Consider the following 12,078-nt stretch of genomic DNA (forward strand, 5'->3'; position numbering starts at 1 on the left):
ATTTAGTTCTATTTCTGGGGTTTTGTCCTCTTCCCTTGCTTGAAATGTATTCCTTTGTCTCCTCATTATGCCTCTTTCTCTGTGCTTATTTCTATGTATTAGGTTAGTCAGCTATGTCTCCTGATCTTGGAGATCTGGCCTTACATAAGAGATGCCTTTTGAGGCCCAGCAGTGTGCTTCCGTCTCGTCACCAGACCAAAAGATCCAGGAGTGACCACTTTGTGGGCTACTTGTGTCCTTCTGCTGTGGCAGGGTTGCTCCTAATGCAGGTACCCAGGGAGTCCAGTCTTTCCTTCCTTGGCCAGCTGTTTGTAAATCTGGTATGGGGAGCCTCAGCACCATTGACTACAAGGTCTAACAGCATGCTCCTGTTGCAGTTTTCCTCTTAATTGGGTTGGTACCCAGTGTAGCTGGTTGCTAGGCTCAGGGGCTTACACCTGTTATAGTCCTCAGGTCTACAAGGCTGTTGTCAGTTCTCTTAGTAGTGTTGCTGAGTGGGGCTGGCCTTAGGCACAGGAGCACTCAATTGTTTCAGCCTTTGCAAGGTGGGCCTAATCCTTTTTATGGCTATTTGTGGAGCACAGGTTTTATGCTGCTGATAAGCATCACCCCCACCCCCCACAGGACCACACACAACATCAACACAGCCCTGGTCTGTGCACACTTCCCAAACCCCTGGAGCATACCCCTATGCCCCACTGCAGAGGCCCCCACCTCCCCACCAATGCCCCCCACAGTTCACCTGGTCCTCACACAGGCTCTGCCCCACAGAGGCAGATACCCTTGCCTGCCTGTAAAGGATCAAGGTACCCAGTCAATGCAGGCCAACAAGTAACCTGAGGGCTTGCTGTTGGGAGGGGCTGGTCCCTAGGGTGTGCTGCCTGCCCTCGCTGAACTGGATTAAATCTGCACTCTAGTGGGTGTGGCAGCCAGGGGAAGAACCTCAATGGCTCTGCCAGGGTCTGTGTCAGCATGCCTGGAATAGGTCAGAACAATGGCCCCCACCAATGTCTCAGTCTCCAGAGAGGTCCCTCCTCTCACCAAGATGTCCCCAGAGCCCACCAGGTGAGTCCCTTTTCATCAAACGGCTGTCAATCTTCTTTCTGGTGATCTTAGGTTGCTGAGAGAGTAAATTTGTGTGTGGGCCGGTTAAGACCCCAGTCTTTTCAGCTTTCATCCAATAGCTTTTCTGCTAGTATTCCCCACTGCAGTTAACAGCCAACAAAGCCAGATAGTAAGACCTTCGTCTCAGTAGTGCTTAGTCTGAAGCATGCTTATAGCAGTATGGGTCCCTGTTCCCTGCTCTGTACCTCACTCCTCCAGGGAGGGCTGGGTACATTAGGGTGGTTCCCACCTGGCTGGCTGAGAAACTCCTCTGCTCCTGAAGGTGGCTATTTTTCTCTCCAGCAGGAATTTCTGCCTCTTTTGCCTTAATCAGGACTGTCCCTTGTTGTGGGGGTTCTTTTTATCCAGTTTTCAGTTTTCTATCCAGGGTAATTTTTCCAAAAATAGTTGTAACCTGGTTGTGTTCATGGGAGGAGATGAGTTCAGAGTCTGCTTATGCCACCAACTTGACCTAAGCATTTCTGTACCACTGTTGTAGAGGTAGACACTTTTTCATTAACAACAAAAACTGGCATTAACTCAAATTATACAGAAATAATTTTTATGTCTATTAATGATTTAATATAAAGATTAATCTAAATCTTGAAGCTCCACTAGGCTGCTAGGGTGGAAAGAATTTCTCATTGTCTAACAGCTTATTTTTTCTCTTTTTTTAATCTGCCCTATGTTCCAGGATCAGGGTCAGAAGTTCCTTGGGGATAAAACCAACAACATTTAGTCAGCATTAAATCTAGTAAAGGGAGATGCCCACTGTCTCATGTAGGCATGTGTTCAGCCTCTGAGAGTCTCTACTTTAATCTGTTCAAGAATCAGCAACACAGCTATTCCAGGCAGTAATAAAGTGACTTCAGTAAGCTAATGTCTACTATTAGCAAGTATCCTAAAGTGTTAAATTAATCAATGCTCAGAATCTCATTTTAATTTTCTAACTGAATCTAATCTTTGGTCTATAGTTTTTGTCAAGTCCTATGGACAGATAAATTACTAAATCTAAGCAATAAAGATCATTATTTTTAAAGCATATTCACTATGTATTCAATTGCAGTCTATCAAAGATATTGTAAGAAATAAACTGCATGATTTGCTTACAAAAGCCTAGTTGGCATCCATTAGTAGGTACAATTTGTCTTGCTTTTATTAAAAAATTTAATTTTTTTTTTGAGGAAGATTAGCCCTGAGCTAACATCTGCCGCCAATCCTCCTCTTTTTGCTGAGGAAGACTGGCCCTGAGCTAACATCCGTGTGCAACTTCCTCCACTTTATATGTACGATGCCTGCCACAGCATGGCCTGACATGTGGTAAGTAGGTCCACACCTAGCATCCACACCAGTGAACCCCCAGCCCAAAAGCAGAGTGCTGGAACTTAACTGCTATGCCACTGGGTGGCCCCTGTCTTGCTCTTTTTGAGAATTGGCTACTATTTAACCTATGGAATATAGGTACTTGAAAGAGTCTTAAATCTCCACGGTGGAAAAAATAAAGAAAATGGTGGTGGTTTAACTTTATCTGTAGAAGAAAAAATATTCATGAATAATTGATACCTTATTTTATTGTGTGTGTAATATATTTGTCCTTTAATATTACTTTATATGTAACCCTGAATGTTTTAAAATAAAATTTATTTTGGATTACATATGTGGTAGCATTGTTCCAAATTAGAACAAAGGAAGAGTTCTAAGATTACGTTATATTGGTTTCAGAAGAACATCTTTTACTCATTTTCAGTAGTGCATAATTATAGCGCATGCCCCAAGGTAACTTTCCGAGCTTGAAGCGTGCACTGAAGCGTCATCTTGAGAAAATTCAGTGTTTTGCCTTCAAGTATCTACTGTTACTGTGCAGTTGTAACAGTTGTATTGTCTTATAACAATAACTGTTGTTTATGAAGAGAAAATTATTATAATCAAAATTTCCAAGTGACCTATAGTTCTTCAAAGAATAATTCTAAAGCAGTAACTGGAAAATCAGAATACAGCTCAGCACAAAAGTTAAGACTATTGTTTTAGTCTTTTAAAACATGAAGCATTGGAAGTTACAAAAATTTATAGAAATTAAGCCTACATAAACATAGATGATATTTTTACATTTACTATTTAAGATATGCTTTCTTTAACAAATATACACTTTGAGTAACTAAAGTGTTTCCTCTTTTCGAAGAAGAAAGTCAGCTTCATGATTCCATTATTTGCTAATTCTCTTACAGATTTTATTTCATGGATGTTTTCAGATAACGTTTAAAGAAGTCCTTCAGCCCTTTACTTTTAACAGAATCAACAAATTTTCCTTCTATGAATGTTTGGAGCCTATTTACCCTTAGTGCCTGCAATAAATATTGCCTGGTGGCTACAGTTCAGGCTCTGGATTCAGAGCACCCATGTGGTATTCCACTCCATCTGTAGCGCCGTGACCTTGGGCAAGTCACTTAACTTCTCTTTTTCTCACAATGTTTTCATGTTTACAATATAATTCATAACAGTGATACCAAGATTGAACTTTTGTTCTAAGAATTAAATACATGTAAAGAGATAAAAATGTTTCCTGGAATACTTCGAGTGTTCAATATGTGCTTGATATTATTTTTGAAATATCCGAAATACAAAAAATGATCCAATATCTATGAATAAAGTATGACAAATTATCAATTATCATGTACTTATATATCTAATAAAATAATTCAAATCTGTTTGCCATCCTCTATTCCCTTCACCAGTTGTCCAATGGACATATCTTCTTGGATGGATTCCATCGCAGTAAACTTTGATACCAAAGTAAACTTGTACTTCTCATCCTAAATTAGTGTTTATCAGATCTCCGCTTCCTATTAAGTTCCCAGTCACTTACAGGTTAAATCTTGGAGTCGTCTTTGACTTATTCATCTCTATTTAAATTTTTTATTAAATTCATCTTTATTTAAATTTTTGGGCTTGGAGATCAGACTTTTTCTTTCAAAATGTTTCTCTCTCTCTCTGTTTTTTCTTGTCCTACTACCGTAGTCAAATTCATTGCCACTCATTCCTGGTTTAGAAGAGTGGCTCTCTAGTTTGTTTTTTTCATTCAGCTAGATCCATTCATTACTTCTGAGAAATCCATGATTGAATGCCAGTTTTATATGTTGCTTCCCTGCACAAGATCCTCCATTATCTTCTCTTCTCTATATTATGCTAAATATAAACCTCCTTTGCCCAGTCATAGGATTTCTTCTACTCTAGCCCATACCGATCCAATTCTTTCACACAGTGAAAACCTGTAGTAGTCTTTATATTTCAAGAACCATGCTCACCACCACTCCTGTTCTTTGTCATATGTTGTTTATCTCATGAAATATGTCCTCTCTTTATTTTTTACTTGGCTATATTCTACTCAACTTTTAAAGTTCAAGCCATGTTCTAGGTTTTCATAAAGCCATCGTTGACTTAGTATGCGATACTTTCCTTCTCTTGTGAATTATGATTTTATTTGGTGGCTATATCATGCTATTTCATGCTTAATAATTTGTGGTCAATCTTTTCTAACTGGACGACTCGCCACATCTAGTGTACTTACCTCTTTTGCTTTAATGACAATTTGTTTTCTATGACCTGTATTTTTATATGTTACCTTTCTTGACCTGCCTCTAAAATTTTGCCATTTGACATGACTCTATCTTTGGCACACTCTTTTATTAGCTCCCATCAATGTTTTATTTTCCCACACAAGTACTTTTAAACAGGATGCTGCAGACCACACTAAAATTTCTATCTCTAGCTCCAAATTCTGTTCTGCGTTTTGGCTCCATATATCTAATTATCTATTAGATATGTTGATTTGAACCATAGCTTGAAATCTTAACTTTGAATGTATGCAAAACCAAATTTGTAATTTTTCTTACCCCCAAAACATATTCTTCCTTTGACTGGTTTTAGGTTTTCTTTACACTTAGCTTCTTAAGTAGAAACCTTTGGGTCATCTTTGACAGCTTTCTCTTCTCTTACACTTGACATAGGACTACTCCCCAAATTTTGTTGATCCTACTTAGTACATCTCTCTAGTCTTCACATTCACTACCACTACGAAGGTTCAGAGTCCCATCAACTCGGTCATCCAATTGTGTGATATTTGTTCTTTTCTTGTGCCTTTCTTATCCCTCTCTAATTCCTGATTGATACGTTGGGCACACTTATTAAGACTGTATGTCACAAGGGCTGGCCGGGTGGTACAGCAGTTAAGTTTGCACGTTCTGCTTCTCAGCGGCTTCACTGGTTCGGATCCCCTGTGCAGACATGGCACCACTTGGCAAAAGCCATGCTGTGGTAGGTGTCCCACATATAAAGTAGAGGAAGATGGACATGGATGTTAGCTCAGGGCCAGGCTTCCTCAGCAAAAAGAGGAGGATTGGCCATAGTTAGCTCAGGGCTAATCTTCCTCAAAAAAAAAAAAAAAAAAGAATATATGTCACATTAGGTCACTTCCTTTCTGGAGTTCTAATTGTGAAACGTGGATGATTCTCCTATATCAATACAACTAACTACAGAAGTGGTGCTTAACATTGTTATATAGTTAACATTAACTTTTACCTAATTAAGAGTTATTAATTCATTACTAATTAACACTATATCCTTTACATGATCATACTTCCATACAAATATATGTAAGAGTTGTGGACAAGAATATGTATGATTAAATCGTAACTTGATGAGGAAAAACAATATTTTCAGGATCAAAAACTTAATAAATCTGAGTTTTATTGCCAAAGGGAATGCACTAGCAGATAAGAAGCTATAGTCACCATTAATTGAAAATATGTAAACTGTGGATAGATATTATCTAACAAATCTGAAATGTTTATACTTTGATACCATCCCCAAATCTCTTTTGAAAGACACATATAAAATAACTAATTTTTTTAATTTTTATTTTGTATTGAGGTACCATTGTTTTATAACATTATATAAGTTGCAGGTGTACACCATTATATTCTGATTTCTGGGTATATTACATCATGATCACCACCCAAAGACTCATTACCACCCATCACCACATACATGTGCCTAATCACCCCTTTTGCTCTCTTCTCTCTCTCCCTTCCCCTTTTGGTAACCACCAATCCAATCCCAGTCTCTATGTGTTTGTTTGTCATCGTTTTTGTCTTCTACTTATGATTGAGATCATGTGATATTTGACTTTCTCCTTCTGACTTATTTTGCTTAGCATAATACCCTCGAGGTTCATCCATGTTATTGCAAATGACAAGATTTCATCTTTTTCTTTGGCTGAGTAGTATTCCATTGTGTATATAGACCACATCATCTTTATCCATTCATCCCTTGTTGGGCACCTAGGCTGCTTCCAAGTCTTGGCTATTGTGAATAATACTGTAACGAAATAGGGGTGCCTATAGCGTTTTCTGTTTTCTTGTGAGTAAGATTGGCCCTGAGTGAATATCTGTTGACAATCTTCCCTTTTTTGATGGAGGAATATTGTCCCTGAGCTAACATCTGTGCCAATCTTCCTCTATTTTGCATGTAGGACACTGCCACAGATGACTTGATGAGTGGCGTGTAGGTCTGCGCCCAGGACCGAACCTGTGACCCCCAGCCCCCAAAGTGAAGTGTTCAAATTTAAGCACTACACCACCAGGCAGGCATATATCTCTACACATTCTTGTTTTCATGATCTTTGGATAAATACCCAGCAGTCGAATAGCTGGATCATATGATTGTTCTATTCTTAATTTTTTGAGGAATCTCCTTACTGTTTTCCATGGTGGCTTCACCGGTTTGTACTCTCACCAGTAGTGTATGAGAGTTCCCTTTTCTCCACATCCTCTCCAACACTTGTTATTTCTCGTCTTGTTAATTATACCCAAAAATGGCTAATTTTTAACATTTTAAAGAGTTGGTTTTTACCTGTGCTTTCCAAAAACATCTATGGTATAGTAACCTTTTGAGGATGATTTAAGAACTTACAGTTTTTCTTAATTCTTAACTGAACTCTTGACATGTTTGCCTTCTTCATTCTATTCATGTTCTTTGGTTTCCATCTTTTTAGAGTTGGTAGATATTTTTGTCCTAGTGTAAATTATAACAGTGTGATTTTTCTTTTATTTCAGTTCTAGAGTTTCTATTTCAGTGATTCTATGATCTTTTCAAATATAGCTTAGAGTAGCTAAATTTTTATAGTTTATCATATCGGGGTCGAATTTTCTCATCAGTGCTTCAATATTTTTAAAACATTTATTTTTAGTTTATTACATGTATGTCTATGCAACCACAATATTGAAAATAACATTTAAGTTAAAATATGATTTTATATCTTTTTCATGTAATACAAAATTAGCAATAAAATTGCCAATAGAAATCTTACTTCTAAGTATTTAGTCAGTGGGATAAAACTCTGACAAAAAGAATATTAATTTTCACTTACAAAACAGTAGTAATCCAAATTTCTAACTAATAGCAAACCAATTTATTATAAACTAGTTTACTTAAAATTTTAGGCTAATTGACCATTAATAGATGAAATGTGTAATGGATTAAATGTACATATTTTTAAAAATGACAAGTTAGAATGAGTTGGTTGTTAGAAGATGGAGACAATTTAATGACTGTTTTAACATTAGAGAATGGAGGGCATAGGTTTGGGAGGAGTAAAGTATATTTGTGTGACACAACTATGACACGAGGATGTCTCTGATAGGGAAGTTGGAGATCTAAGATGTATGAGTCTTTAGGGGAAACACAATTGTCACATGAGAACACTTTTGCATGAAAAAAGGTAGTCTATTCCAGCCAGCATGATGTCTCTAGCCTTCTCACATCTGCATTGTATTCCCGTATATTCGTTCTCTGTGTGGCAGTTTTTAAAAATACGAATTAAAAAGATTCATTAACATTTATTAAGCACTATATACTAGCACTGTAATAACTGCTTAACATTACATCATTTAATCCTCCCATCCCTATTAAGTAGGTATTATTGTTATTATTTCCATTACAATAGAGGAAATTGAGGCAAAAATAATTTAAGTAAATTGTCCAAAGTCACACAGCCACAAAGATTCATAGCAAGGTTTTGATCATTGTCTACAGAGTTCTCAATCTTAAGAAAAAGAATCTACCTAACTACCTACCAACTACCTATATTTATCTATCCATCTATCATCTATCTATCATCGTCTATCTATTGATTCTTGATCTATAGATCAATAGATAGATAACATAGATCATTAAATTTGTAAAAATGACAAAGTTGAGATACAAAGAATAACTGCAAAACAAACATCTGTATATTCATCACTCACTTTTAGAAATAGCCATACTTTGAACATCCTGGTTTCCCCCTACTCAATTCCATCAACTTTCTTTCTATATTTTTTTCTGAAAGTTATCACTGTGCTAAACTTTACGTATAACATATTTTTGTCTTTCTAATGCTTATAACATGTTTGCATGGTATTGAAGGTTATATAAATGGTACTATATGGGATATATTTTTATGCAACTTATGTTTTTCATTGATAATACATGTTGATGATTATGGCAATCAATAATTCACTTTCTGCATATTATTTCATTTTATAAATATTACATATTCACATATTCATACAATAATTTGTATGATTATATAAATTACATTGTATTATCATATTTTTGTTTCTATAAACAATGATGCTGTATATTTTACATACATTTCTCATGGTGTGTGTGGACAAAAGCCTCTTTATGGTATATGCCTATTAGTAATATTGTCAGGTCATAAGACGTATGAATCTTTGACTTTGTTCAACATTGTCAACATGTTTTTTAAAGCAGTTGTACCAATGTCCTCTTACTATCAACAGCGCATGAGTCCTGATGGTTTCACCCTTGCAAATACTTCATATTGAGGGACTTTAATTTTTGCTAGTCTGGTGGAAGTAAAACTGATCTCAGTCATTTTGTTTTCCCCTTATTTTTATTGAATTTGAGTACCTATTGGACTGTTTATTACACATTATTTTTTCCTTTTTCATGAAGTGCCTATTAAAAATCATTTGCCCACTCTCCTTTTGATTTTTTTAAGTCTCTTTCTTATAGGTATTTGGGAGTTTTTTTGAAAACTATATTCTGGATACTTATTCCTTTGTAAGTTTTATTATTGCAAAGATTTTCTCATTTTGCAGATTATCTTTTCATGTACTTTATGACGTTTTTTGATTAAGAGAAACTCATAATTTTAATATATTCAAATTCATAAATCTTTTCCTTTATATTTTATACTTTTTCTGTAGGAAGTCTTCCTTTACCTCAAAGTTCACAGCTATATTCTTGTATTGGTTACAAAGTTTAGTGGTTTTGCTATTTATACTTAAGTCCTTAATACATGAAGAATTTTTATGGTGTGGGGGAAGAATCCATTTTATTTGCTCTTCATTTTCTGATGATAAATCATTATCGAATGACTTTGCCTCTAGCAAAAACAACTTGGCATGGTACTAAGATAACTACACCAGCATTCTTTTGGTTGGAATTTATCGTGTATGTTTTTCCACATCTTAAAAAGTCTTTGTGTGCCCTTCTATTGTAGGCATGCTTCAGGTAATGAATGTATTTCTGACTTACCAACTACAGTCTTTTTTTTTTTTTGAGGAAGATGAGTCCTGAGCTAACATCTGCCGCCAATCCTCCTCATTTTGCTGAGGAAGACTGGCCCTGAGCTATCATCCGTGCCCATCTTCCTCTACTTTATATGTGGGATGCATGCTACAGCATGGCTTGTCAAGCAGTGCCATGCCCGCACCTTGGATGTGAACCAGTGAACCCTGGGCCACCAAAGCGGAACTTGCACACTTAACCGTTGCACCACTGGGCCGGCTCCTCAACTACAGTCTTAGATCCTGTATTTTATCTGAAGATGTAACTCATTTATATTTATCACAATTACTGAAATATCTGATTCATGCCTACTATTTTATTTTATGCTTTGCTTATGTATTACATTTTATATATTTTTTCTCCTTCTTTGCCTTATTTTGGATTAATTGTATTACTTCCTTTTTTTCTCATATTAATATTTTTCTTCTACTGGCTTGGACATTGTGTATGCTATTTATAGTATTTTAGGAAATAGAAATTTTAATGTGAATACTAATTTTAACAAAGTATAAATAAACCTTAAAATTAATGTTTTCTTTCTCTTCTTTGGAACAACACAGCCATGATGACTTTTGTCCCAATATGTATAGTATTCTATAATTTAGATATTATCAAATGTATCAATATTTGCTTGAATTTGCTCACACATTTACCGATTTCTTTGCTTAACATTTCTTCTAGCATCTGAAACCTTCCCTCTTGATCATCATTCCTTTTTAAGGACATCTGTTAAAATTCCACTTAGTGAGGTGTTATTGCTAGTAACTCTTTTGTTTTTTGTCTGAAAATATGTCTATTTCATTCTTGTTCCTGAAAGGAAATTTCCTTGAGAATATATTCTAGGTGAATATTTTTTCTAACACACTCAGGACATAGTTTTATCATCTTACATCTTTTGTTGTTGTTGACAAATCCATTTTATTGTTGCTTCTTTGCAGAATGTTCATTTTTCTGTCTGGCTACTTTTTAGATCTTTTAGTTTTTGGTAATAAGCTACTTCGTTCTCATGTATTTAAATGTAAATTTCTTTTCATTTATTCAAATTGAGATTCTTTGGACTCCCTGAATCTGAAGATTCGTGTTTTCTATCAGTTCTGAAACTTACTAGCCAGTACATTTTCATCGATCTGTTGCTACCTTGTTATTATATATAGTATGAAAATCAACCAGAAAGAAGAAAATTTCATAAAATGTGATGGCAGAAACTGTTTAGAATACAAAAGATAAGATAAACATAACAATTTTTGAAACAGCTAGAGTTATATTAATAAAATAAGAAAATCAAGTAAAGAGATTCTAGTTTCTGGTTTCCATAGATGTTTATGCAAAATGTTATGGCAGGTGTTTTTCTGTACCTGAACTGCATGTCTCTAATTACTGCAGTATTTTATTTGATGAAAATCTATCCAAGCTTTAGCCTCCTCAAAAGATTGTTTCTGGAAAATGCCACTCAAACCACACAACACCCTTGTTTGTGTTTTATACTTTTGAACAATTCCTTGTGTTCAGAAATTGTAATATAAACTTTCCCAATATCACTGCACAGCCATATCTGTGATTCCATGATCTCACAGTCCGGTCTAAAATTGGATTTAAAGTGGTATACAGACATTTTTGGAAAAAGTAGACTATATTTTCATTTTGTGTGCGTCATTATTACATAGAAAACACTCCCCTACACAACTGTTGTTTTCTAAATGGGTCTTTAGTTCGGTATTGTGTTTATTTACATCTGCAAAATCTGTGAATGTACATCTATTTAGTTACTCTTTTTGAAGACTCAAGACTTATATATATACACTAGCTTAAAAGTACAGTTCACATGTTAAGAATATTGTGATAGGCAGCTAAGTAGAAATAAAACTTTTAAAATGCGTGTCCTGATGTGTGTTGTGGTAACCCTTTCAGATCTTCCTTCTGGAAAAGAAAAGACAATGGGGTTCAGATAAAAGCACAAGATTGCTTTTTACTACATAGATGTTAAAGTGTATTTTTTCATTCATAGTTATATTTGATGCTTGATGTTTTATTGGCTAGATATCAAATGCAAATCATTTGTAATATGGGAAATATGCAGACTCAATAAAAATCTTTGGAAATGCTTATAGACAATCCTTTTCGTGATGTGTCATTCCTTACAAATGTGGTTTATTGGCATTATATATGATTTAGCTCAGAGCACACATCTGTAATTCAGGCAAATTAAAATATTTCAAAATGAAATATAGATAGATTAGTCAATTCTGTTTTAAGGAAAATGATGTCTGAGTTCTTTTTCAAATTCTTTGCCTTATCTTAGAGGCACAGATTTGTCTTCTGATTTAATTGTTTTGGGATAGA

General features: G+C 35.3%; 1 long non-coding RNA gene across 5 annotated transcripts in view; it reads left to right on the forward strand.

Annotated features, from left to right (window-relative positions):
• The window catches only part of LOC139079833 (uncharacterized), a 48,891-nt gene extending 37,041 nt beyond the window's left edge, over positions 1-11,850 (forward strand). The window contains exons 3-4 of one of the 5 annotated variants that reach the window (XR_011533782.1): positions 2,293-2,424; positions 9,737-11,850. This is a non-coding gene — a long non-coding RNA (uncharacterized lncRNA). Of the gene's footprint in view, positions 1-2,288; positions 2,425-9,732 lie in introns of all 5 variants that reach the window. The other 4 variants (XR_011533784.1, XR_011533783.1, XR_011533781.1 and 1 more) reach the window with 4 other exon arrangements.
• Positions 11,851-12,078: the final 228 nt, after the last annotated feature.

This window comes from Equus przewalskii, chromosome 27 (genome assembly GCF_037783145.1).
Source record: "Equus przewalskii isolate Varuska chromosome 27, EquPr2, whole genome shotgun sequence".
In the NCBI taxonomy this organism is placed as follows: Eukaryota; Metazoa; Chordata; class Mammalia; order Perissodactyla; family Equidae; genus Equus; species Equus przewalskii.